Raw genomic sequence first — 11723 nt, forward strand, 5'->3', positions numbered from 1 at the left:
ATGAAACATAGACGAGACCCCAAATTTTCACTTATTAGGAAAAAAAAGCCTGTAAAAATTTTATGCTTTGCAATCAAAGGTAGTACTCCCAGCATGGTGTCTGCTACCCATGTGCAGCTGTGAATGAAAAAAATCAAGGTGTGATTAAACAGTCTTTTTCATATTATCCTCCCTTAAAGGTTTTTTAATTGGAACACAGCCATCATTAACAGAGCCTGTTCACCAGAAGCCTTTGCTCCCCGTGACGAAAGGAGCCACCCAACTTCTGGCTTCTCCTTGCCAAGTTGATGCCTGCTACTGACGTCTCTCAACAGTGTACCCGCTCTGTCCCATGTCAGTTTTAATAAAGGAAATAGCATGAAAATAACTCTGTTTATAAGCTTTTGACATCCTGTGGCTTCATACGAAATTTAATTTTCACAGCACAAACAGGAAGCACTGGGTTAGATCTTCTCTCCTGTGTACACACACCTCTTTCTCCCATCCCCATTCTGGTCCTCCTTCCCTGTCTCCCCACGTCCCTCTGTAGTAGGATTGCGTGCTGGTGGCCTGCCCTTAAAACTTCAGAAGCATTTTTTGCTTCCTTCTGTGTATTCCCTGCATCTATTTTGTTGTCAAAACACCCCTTAACTGAAGCTGTGTCCATTTGTGTCATGACTCCAGCTCTCAGATCTCCCATTTCCTGTCACCTGAGTCTTCTCCATGACACCCCTGGGCAGACTTCTCCCTGCTGGGATCCCTCCCCCAGTCTTCTTCTAAGTAAATATGCCTAAAACATTACTTTCTTCATGGCATTCACCTGCTTAATATTTTGTTCTGGTTCCCAATTGTTCACTAGATAGAAGCACTAACCCCATAATGGGTTTTTCAACTCCCTATGATGTTGCTCAATTAATGTGTCCATCTTTCTTTCTTTTTTTTAAGATTTTATTTATTTATTCAAGAGAGACACAGAAAGAGAGAGAGAGGCAGAGACATAGGCAGAGGGAGAAGCAGGCTCCCCGTGGGAGGCCTGATTCAGGACTCGATCCCAGGATCCAAGATCATGCCCTCAGCCAAAGGTAGACTCTCAACTACTGAGTCACCCAGGTGCCCCTTCCTTTTTCTTGTAAATCCCAACATAGCTATTATTCAAGACAGGTCAATGTGCACATTGCTTCCTTTCTAGCTGCACCTCCTCCTTCTCCTGTGTTATGGTTACTCTTTCAGCCTGTCCCAGCTTCCCCTTTGACTTTGGTCACAGAATGTCCTTCCTCTTACACACCATCAGAACTACCAACTCTTAAAGACCCTGCTCAGTCCTACTTCCTCAGAGAGTCTTCTACACTACTCTACATAATAATTTTCTACCTCTGAAATAATTAACCCTTGTTCTTTTTTTTAGATGTCTCTTGCTATCCTTCCATCTCTCCTATTCCCTCATGCTCAAAGAAATTGGCTCAGACACCTGGTTGGAGACCTGTTGGCTTTATCTTCTCATTAGTTTTCCAGTTTATTTGCCCTTTCTTGGCTCAATTCCTTCCTTGTTCGGCCTATATAGTATCACATTCTCATCAACCTGATCAATAGTCCCACCTCACCTTGACCTCCAGCCTTGCTATCTCCAGTGCTGATCAATAAATTGTTTAGTCCTTCTGTTTTTGTTTTTTTATTTCCAGTAGCTACTGGTACAAATTTGATGACAATGTAGATTAATTAGCTCCTTTAAATTTTCTATTTGCATTTATGACTATTTAGCAAATTTTCCCTACTCTCACTCAGCTTCCTTTTCTTTTAAGTCTTTTGTAGAGTTTAAGTGCCTAACCTGTTCCCTTTTCCTTTCATTCTCTGCAAATTGCCATCAGAAGATATAATCTTGTTCAGTATCACTATTGTCACATTCAGATTTGCCTATATTTCTCCCTAGTCTTAGAGGAAGAGTGCCCTTAACTCTCCATGGCTGCCAATCCCTTCTCCTTCCATCTTCTTTGGGTTCCACTGTTCTAGTTCATCCTCTCCCTTAGCTTCTTTTGTCAATTTATAACATGCTCAAAGCATCCCCATATTTTTTTTTTAAGATTTATTTATGTTAGAGAGAGAGAGAGAGCATGAGTGGGGTGTGGGGCAGAGAAAGAGGGAGAGAGAGAGAATCTCAAGCAGATTGTGAGCTGAGCATGGAGCCTGATGGGGAGCTGAATCTCATGAACCATGAGATCATGATCTGAGCTGAAATCAAGAGTCAGACACTTAACCGACTGAGCCCCCAAGTGCCCCAGCATCCCCATATTTTAAAATGTCCCTGTTTCCTTTTTGGCTTTGCAAGTAAACTTGTTAAAGGAATAGCTATGTTCCCATTTTTATTCTTAATTCCCAACCTGAGCCACTGCAATCTAACTCCTACCCCACTGTTTTACTGAAACTGCTTTCAAAAAAAAGCAGTTTTGTATGTATGTACATATATACATACACAATGTATTAAGCCACAAGAAGGAAAGAAATCCTGCTATTTGCAACAACAGGAATGGACCCTGAAGGCATTATGCTAAGTGAAATAGGTCAGCCAGAAAAAGACGAATATTGCAGGATCTCACTTATCAGTGGAATCTAAACACAAACAAACTCATAGAAAAGGGTATTAGAAAAAAAAAAAGAAAAGAAAAGAAAAGAAAAGGGTATTAGATCTGTGATTACCAGAGATGGGGAATGGAGGAAACAGATGAACTGATCCAAAGGTACAAACTTCCAGTTGTAAGATAAATAAGTGCTGAGGAAGGAATGTATGACATGATGACTAAAGTTAACACTTATGGTATATTTAAAAGTTTCTAAGAGAGTAAATCCTAAAATTCTCATCACAATAAAGTGGGGGGTTGTGCCTATATGAAATGATGGATGTTAACTAAACTTCTGTGGCAATCATTTCACAATATACTTAAGTCAAATCATTATGCTGTACACTTTAAACTTACACAATGTTGTATGTCAATTATATCTCAATAACACTAAAAAGAAAAAAAGAACAAAAAACAAAAATGTTGCTAGTTACTCTTTCCTACCTGCCAAATTCAATGGCCTCATTCCATCCTTGTACAGCATTCCACAGTTGTTTGCCTACACCTTCACTTTCATGACATACCTCTGTATTTCCTTCTACCCTCAAGATTTCTCCTGAGAGTTTTTCACTGATTACTCTTCTTTGGCCTAGCCTTTAAACATGGGTCTTTATGAAAATTATTCCTAAGTTCTCTCTTTCTATTACTAATATTCTTTCAAGATGATTACTTTGATTCCTATAGTTTTATGTGATTCTTGTATTCTGATTACTCTTCAATTTACTTCCATCCTCAATCTAAACTTTAGACCCATATTTCTAGAAGTCATCAAATTTCTTTTTTTAAATATTTTATTTATTTATGAGAGAGAGAGAGAGACAGAAAGGCAGAGGCACAGGCAGAGGGAGAAACAGGCTCCATGCAGGGAGCCCGACGTGGGACTCGATCCGGGGATTCCAGGATCACGCCCTGGGAGGTGTGTGAAGCCCTGAAAGTGGCGCTAAACTGCTGAGCCACCCTGGCCACCCCAAATTTCTGCTGACGCTTCAAATAACCTACAGAAAGCTGAACGCAGTGTTTTCACTTGCTCCTTCCTCTATCTTCTTTATATTTGTTAATAGCTTCACCAGAATACTTGTGGAGATAGTCATCTGAGACTATTTCCTATACCACACCTCTAAGTCCAGTGGGTAACCAAGTCTTTACTCATTCTACCCTTCCAAACTGCTCTCACCTTCATCCTGAAAACCTAAATTCAGGTAATTCTTGAATCTTCCTAGTTTATTGCAAAAGACATCTAATGAGTCCTTCCTTCAAGAGTCTCTATCTCTTTCAGTCTACTCCATGTATCAGCCCTAATGGTATTTCTGTGTTGCTAGACCTATCTTGTTACATACATGACCATGTCCCTTTTCTATTTAAAAAAATCAACACTGATCTGAAATATGTTTCTAAAAGTTAGCGTTTTATCTTCCCAAGGCAAAATAAGGTCTACACATAAAAGCTGGGTGAGAAGACCAGCATATAACTTTTGCCCACGTGATTTATTTTAAAGATTTTATTTATTTATTCATGTGAGATACAGAGAGAAAGGCAGAGACATAAGCAGGAGCCTGATGCAGGACTTGATCCCAGGACCCCAGAATCATGACCTAAGCCAAAGGCAGATGCTCAACCACTGAGTCACCCAGATGCCCTTGCCCACATGATTTTTATTTGAGCGATGGTTCTTATTTTCTTCCTTTGTCCAAAGGACCAGGTGCCATGTATGAAACCATTCCTTCCTCTTTCCAGATGCAATTCCCTCTACTCCACAAAGGGTCTGTCATCAGTGGTTACATACCAGCTTCATTTGCCTACTGTGGCAGTTGAGTTGTATCTCACAGTTAAAAGATGGAATTTGGGCTTCAGTGAGCTCTCTTAAAGATGTCTCATTTATTTCTACAGAAAAGTATTTTCACTTGGCAATAAAATTAATGTCACTTTTTAAATGCCTGCTGCAATGTCCAGCATCCTGGCTTTCCAACTGGAATAAGATAATAAAGATTAAAGGAACTCACCTAATTCAAGATGGGCCTGGATTTCCAGGATTATTTTTGAAGATTTACATTTGTTCCTTTGCATTTTACATGCACAAACTAAACCATCAAGCTAATAAAGCTGCTTTCAGTCTACTCTGACAGCACATGAAGGTACCTACTCACTATCAGTGCCAGCCTGGGTATCATGCAAGTCTTAACACATGGATCTTCCCTCCCACCACAGCTGGGAGAATTTGGGGATTTTTTTTTTTTAACTTTAAGACTTGTACAGGCTGTTCTTCCACTCACCTTCCAATGTGAAGCACTACTTAGAAGAAGACTGAAAGCCTGATTTTGTGTTGGTTTTTAAGCCTTTCACAAAACATAAATATTAAGAGTTTTATCTGAGTTTACTTGTACTGTCTCACTCAAGATGGATCTTAAAAATGCTTTAAGAATCTCCCCCTGGTTTGTCATGTGTAAGGGTGTGTGTGAGAGCAGGAAAGTAGAAGCCAAGGATCAAGTTTGTTTATCTTAAAATTTTTAGCTTGTAGTCAATCATTTCATTTTAATGTGCTACATCATACCACAGTAATTGTTTTAACCCATTTCTGCCAGTCTACCAAACTTTCTGTGAAATCAACTTACTTTGTCTTTTCGAAATTGCCCTCCAGAAAACAAGAGAAATAGAGATCTGAAGTGATTGTATGAAGAGTTACATCAGAATCCTACTATTTAAGCAGAGTTTGAGCTTGTTTTTTTCCTCACAACTTTGTACATATTTGCCATACAAGGCCCTGAGATATCTATATTTTGCAGGATATAAAAACTCTTAGATTAAATGGATCAATCAACTCATTAACTAATAATTAATTAACATTTAATTAATTAACTTTCTGCTTCACTTGTCTTCTAAGTACATAGCTGTTAACATTTGTTTAGGGGAGCCAAACATGATATACTAACAGTCGTTTTCATAAGCCATTATGCTATGTTACAGAAGTTGTGGGATACAAAATCATGTAACTATAATGTCCTCTTTTAAAAAAAAAAAAATACACCCTTCCCCCACCCTAAAGAAAAGCTATAAATTTAGGCCAATATAAACTTGTCAGAGTTCTCCCTCTCAATTTCACACCAGGGCGTGGTGCTACACAGCTGGGGAGCTGAGCTAATAAGTGTTGAAAAATGAAAAATGCTGCTTTATGGCATCACATAAACTGGCAAAAAGATTACTTTTACCTCCACCCCATTTTTGACAAACAAATGCCAAAATGTAGATGCTGTAAGAATGAGATTTTATGGTATTAGACCCATGGGGCAAACAGAATTGTCTTGTGGGATTTTCTTTTTATTGAATACTATATGTAATAAGAAGTGGCATAACATTTATAAAATCTAATCACTTTTTGTTCCTTTTTGAACCTCAAAGGGGTCATTTCTAGGAAAGCTGTTGGAAACACTGCATAATGATCTATTTATCCAGTAGTGAAAGAGGATTATCCCTTTTACAAGGAGACTGAGTTTTCCCCAATAGTAGAAATACTGTAATATGAATGCACAAAATGAGCACTTTAAGGAACATCACATTCAACAAATATTTATTGAATAACTATAATAAAGTTCAGAGAGTGAGGCTAAGTGCTCTTGCGTAATTTACATTAAATAATATCATCAGGATCAAGTTGTTTTTCTTGGGATGGTTTGCTTCCTAGCTGATGGCCATTCACTCACTCACTCGTCACTCACTAGCCATTCATTCAGTACTCAGCCAGCAAACATCTATTGCAAATTTACCATTTCCCAGTTCTATAGGCCCACTAAATCATGAGAATCCTGCCATTACAGCAGATATCCTAAATTTATCATGAGAAGAAATCCCTTTATTCAGGGACTAGAAATCAGCCTGATAGAGCCAGAACCACAAAGTGAGAAAGAGAGAGAGAGAGAGAGAGAGAGAGAGAGAAAGAGAGAGAAAGAGAGAGAGAGAGAGAGGCAAAAGGGTACCTTGTCAGGAACAGTTCTTCCCTATAAAGGTGCATATTGAACTCCAGTGAAAAAGGGAGGAGAGAGCTTAGGCCTCTAGGTGTTCTTAAGAGTCCAATGACCAGGAGTTTCTGATTGTAAAATTAGAGAACTGTGGTTGTCTTTTCTTCCTATGTCTTCCTGATTTTTCCATATCTAAAAGCATATCCTTTCTCCTCTGAGCTTGCTAAAATTTTACCTATCACTCTTTATAGTAGCTCTTAGTATTTATCTTATATTACAAGTATGTACACCTTCTGTCTCTCTACTAAATGTAAAATCCTTGAGGGTAGGACCAACGTTTTATGTATCTGTCATTCACCAACAGTGTTTAACATAGTACATTAGGGATAGTCTATATAATCAAATACTCATGGCATCAAATAATACTTACTGTAGTCATCAGTAAAGACAATAAGTACTAATTGAGAAAACCAAAAAGCATTACTAACATTTGGGAAACATACCATCTGAGTAGTCCAAATTGTATGCTTATTAGTAAATAATAGGATGAAGTGAGGGAATTCTGATCACAGCTTTTAAAATGTGTAATTACATGAAGAAGCCACTGAAAAGTGACCTTCAAATTCCCAAAAATATTTGAGTATATTTTATAGGATAAGTTGAAACTTACAATTACATGAGCTGAGTCATTTTACCATTTTTATGTTCCATAATTTAATAAAATGCATCACTGGTGTATTTCCCTCTCCAACAAATCCAAATTCTGCAAATGGCAGATGGCTTTCAAGAATGAATCTATTCTCCTGTCATTGCTACTACTGGGTTACCACTCAGTTTACAACTACATACATCAAAATGGTAAGAACAAGAAGGATTTTGGTGAATTGTAATAGGTTCTAACTATTAGGTAGATGGCTATAACATCTATCTGTTTTCTCATCATCCTGCTGCAATACACTCTGAGCCACACAAAGGAAAACAGAAGGTCTTTAAGAATACAGACTTGTCGATCTATCAGTGCTATTAACATTTTACCTAATTTGGCTAAGTTTAATAAAAAGTTTCTACTACCAATACTTGGGTAATAGTTACTAAAGTTTTGATATCTGGTTGAACTTTGAGGATGACTGCAATTGTGACGGTAGTTCACTATATCTCCACATCATATCTAGGACAGTAGCACTGATTTCTGATTTCATGCTAGAAGAGAGGATTATTACAGCTTTCTTCTTAAAGATTTGGTTGGACTCTTCAAATTTGGAAAGTGGTGAATATTGGACAACTTTACATTTACATGAGACGTCTGGATATGTGAGTAATCACCAATTTGGTATCACTTACAATGAGTTTTTTTCATCCACTTGAATTCTAATGATGGTCATCACAATACAACTTTCACAGGGCTAGACACAAAATACTCAAAAGGCTTAGGTGAGCTTAAAGTAAATCAACCACAAACAGCAGGGCCTGACAGAAACACTCTTATTAGAGAGGCAATACAGCACTTCTTCAAACAATGTGGGAGGTGGGCAAGAAACTTCAGCAGAAAAACTTGGAATGTAGAAGTGTGGAATGTGGTGACATCTTTCGAGGAAATGATTTAGTCAACCACAGGTCAAAAAAAGACAATAATTATAAACAATGACAACCTCTAAGAACAGCAGTCATAGCCACAAATTAAAGTTTTTTCTTCAAAGCGCTTCATTTTGAGCTTCAGATACCAAAATAATTTCTATAATTAGCATAACCTTTGAATGTAAAGAATGCTCTTTTCTTCTAATGTTATACGATCTAAAAGAAAAAAAAATTTGGTTCTTTACAGTATTCTGTGTTGTTTGGGGGGGTTGTTATTTTTTGAGGGGGGAGGTCATATGAATCTTTTAAATGAAGTCCTCAGAGAAGTTTCTTGGATTGACTCTATTGGAAATATCTCAGAGATCTGCAGAACACATTTAAGAAGTTTCAATATCACATTCTGTATTTTCCTTCTCCTTCTTTTTTCCTTACTCAAAAATGAACAAGTCCCCTTTTCTTTTTTTTTTAATTTAATTTTTCATGAGAGACACAGAGAGAGAGGCAGAGGCAGAGACATAGGCAGAGGGAGAAGCAGGCTGCACAGGGATCTCAAGGCGGGATTCGATCCTGGCACTGCGGGATTATACCCTGAGCCAAAGGCAGATGCTCAACCACTAAGCCACCCAGGCATCCCTCCCTTTTTCTTTAAAGATTTCAGGGGTGGAGGGTGGGGGGCAGCAGACTTTCCACTAAGCAGGGAACCTGATGTCCATGGGGCTCCAGCCCAGGACTGGATCCTGATCTGGGCAGAAGGCTGGTGCTTAACTGACTGAGCCACTGAGATGTCCCTGAACAAATCCCCTAAATAATTTTATAAGAGAAACACGGTGCTTTACACAGAGCACAACTCGATAAAAATGCATGGACCCTGTGTTTATGGCCAGGGCCATGGGTCAAATCAAAATCATGTCCTGCATGAACTGAAACAATCAAAAGATTTCATTTGCTGTACATTTTTATGTTTTCTGGAAGTTTGCTTTAAGATGAAGAACATATTTATTGATAGTTCTGTCTTCACGTTGATCAATTGAATGGCTTAAGACAATAATAAGATTAGAGTCTATGTATGTGAATCAAAGGAAACATGGGATTTGCCTTCTCTACTTCCATTCGGTATGCCTTCTCTGAATAAGCAACAAATTGGTGGTAGCTATTACCCAGAGTGGCTTCCAGATGTTAACCACGTGACTAAACAGACCTCCTCTCTGATGAGACTGGCAAGAGAGGGAAACTTAGTGTGTGCAATGATTTTACTAACTACAAAATGTACCTTTTTGTCTATCAGCTCCACCTGCACTATGTAAAAAACCTACATAAATAGGATATGTTTTTGTGGGGAAGAGGAAGATTTGAATCTGTATAGCATAAGTGAATCCATTCTTTTTTTAAAAAAAGAATAGCTAACTAAATAAAAGCTGATTATTTATTTTTTAATGCTTTACCTTTTTTTAGATTTTAAGTCTTACATCCACACTTTATAGAAAGAGATATACATGCTTACAGTCTATGTTAAGATATAGCAAGCACTTTTAATGTTTTACATAGTCTAGGTAAAAATTTGCTGTTAAATGGTTTTCAGCTAAAGTTGAACATTGATGCATTTTATATTTCTTTTGTGTGAAGAAAAATAAATAATTCACACTTTTGCAAGTGAAGTATGTACTTTTCCTGGCTTTCTTGAAATTATATTATTATTAGAAGCAAGTGCCAGCAGGCTTCATGGGTGGCATTTCTTACTGAGAAGCAAGACATGAATCAATATTTTTATTAGAGTCAACCCACTTGTCTTCATAAACAAAATATTATTAATGTTTCTCCATTTAGACTTCAATGCTAGTAAGAAGAACATACAAATCGTTGGAAGAGAGAAATAAACGACTCTGATAAACAGTTTTTCAAAGACTATCATTGGTGCAAATTGACACAAGAAGTTGAGATTGTCAGTTAAAAAGTTTCAAAAGCTGATGTTTAATGTGTTTTTTTCTAATGTATTGAGTAGACTGTTTATTCATCTCATACTTTTGCTACTGACACAGCTGTAGTTAATGAGACTTTTGAACATCCTTTGTCTATTATGCATTCTCTAATGACCATGTAAATATAAATTAGTGGAGAATATGGGGAAAAATTAAGTGAAAATTCTTTCTTTCACACACACACACAACCCCACACAGAGTGCCTTCAGTGAAGAATAATTGCAAAGGACATAGCCTAGTGGCAACATTAAATGAAAGCTCTTTTTGTTAATACTACTTTTTAGGGCCACAGTGTGGGAGTGGGAAGTGAAAAAGAAAGTAAATGGTCTGATGTGGACATGCTAGGTTGGAGGTGGCTGAGCTTATATAGGTGCAGCTATAGAGGGCATTTGGGCTCAATGAAGACTGATCCAAGGAAGAGAAGATAGACTTAAGTTTTGAAGGATGGGACAGGGGAAAGCTACTCCTGGACAATAGGTCAGAATGGGTAAAGGCACGGGGCAAGAGGCAGCACAGCATATCTGAAGAATTCTTAGAGTTCAACCTGATAAGAAAGTAGAACAGAACTAATGAACAATCAAAGAGACAAACAAAAAACCAGACTCTTAAATACAGAGGGTGATGGGTGAAGTAGAGGGGATTGAGAATGTACTTGTCCTGATAAGCACTGAAAAACATATGGAATTATTGAATTATTATATTGTATACCTGAAACTAATATAACATTGTACCTTTATTATACTTCAATAAAAAAGGACAACATCATATGTTTTCACTCATACATGCAATATAAGAAATAGTGAAAGGGATTATAAGGGAAAGGAGGGGAACTGAGTGGGAAAAAATAGAGAGGGAGACAAACCATGAGAGAGACTCCTAACTCTGGGAAACAAAGGGTTGTTGAAGGGGAGGTAGGGGGGATGGGGTGACTGAGTGATGGGCACTGAGGAGGGCACTTGATATGATGAGCATTGGGTATTATACCATATGCTGGCAAATGGAATTTAAATTTTAAAAAAATGAAAAAAGAAAAAAAGAAAAAAGTTTAAAACGCCAAGAAAAAAAAAAAAGAATAGAATAGGAGATTGGCTGTCTTTGGAAATAAACAGGGAACTGAACAGTTTTTTGAAAACTGATTTTGTAAAATCAAACCTTATATTAGATATTTTACAAAACTTAAAAACCAATTCTGTGAAGAATCCTTTTATATAGTCTAGGTATTTAGAATATAAAGATAAAAAAATCCAGTTTGCCTTCAAGAAGGTCAAAGAAATAGACACTCACTGAAATATAAATTATACTATATTTAACCTATCTTGTAAATTTAGACTTTGACATGCATATCATACTTTCTTAAAATGAGGCATTACTATAAAAATAACCCCATCTGCTAGTTGTTCCCACACATGGATTTTCAAGAATCATCTTAAAATTTGGCATTTTCTAGACAGGGTAACTTTACCTCACCAGTGTACAAGACAAGACAATCCTTTGGAATGTGGAAAGAAAATATTAAAACTTCTTGATATCTTATTTTATCCTATGTTTTAAATTTCTACTTTGGTTTATGTATTGTATATACATAATACATCACTCAATAGTGCCTTCATATGGGATCCCTGGGTGGCGCA

This window comes from Canis lupus, chromosome 38 (assembly GCF_003254725.2).
Source record: "Canis lupus dingo isolate Sandy chromosome 38, ASM325472v2, whole genome shotgun sequence".
Classification (NCBI taxonomy): Eukaryota; Metazoa; Chordata; class Mammalia; order Carnivora; family Canidae; genus Canis; species Canis lupus.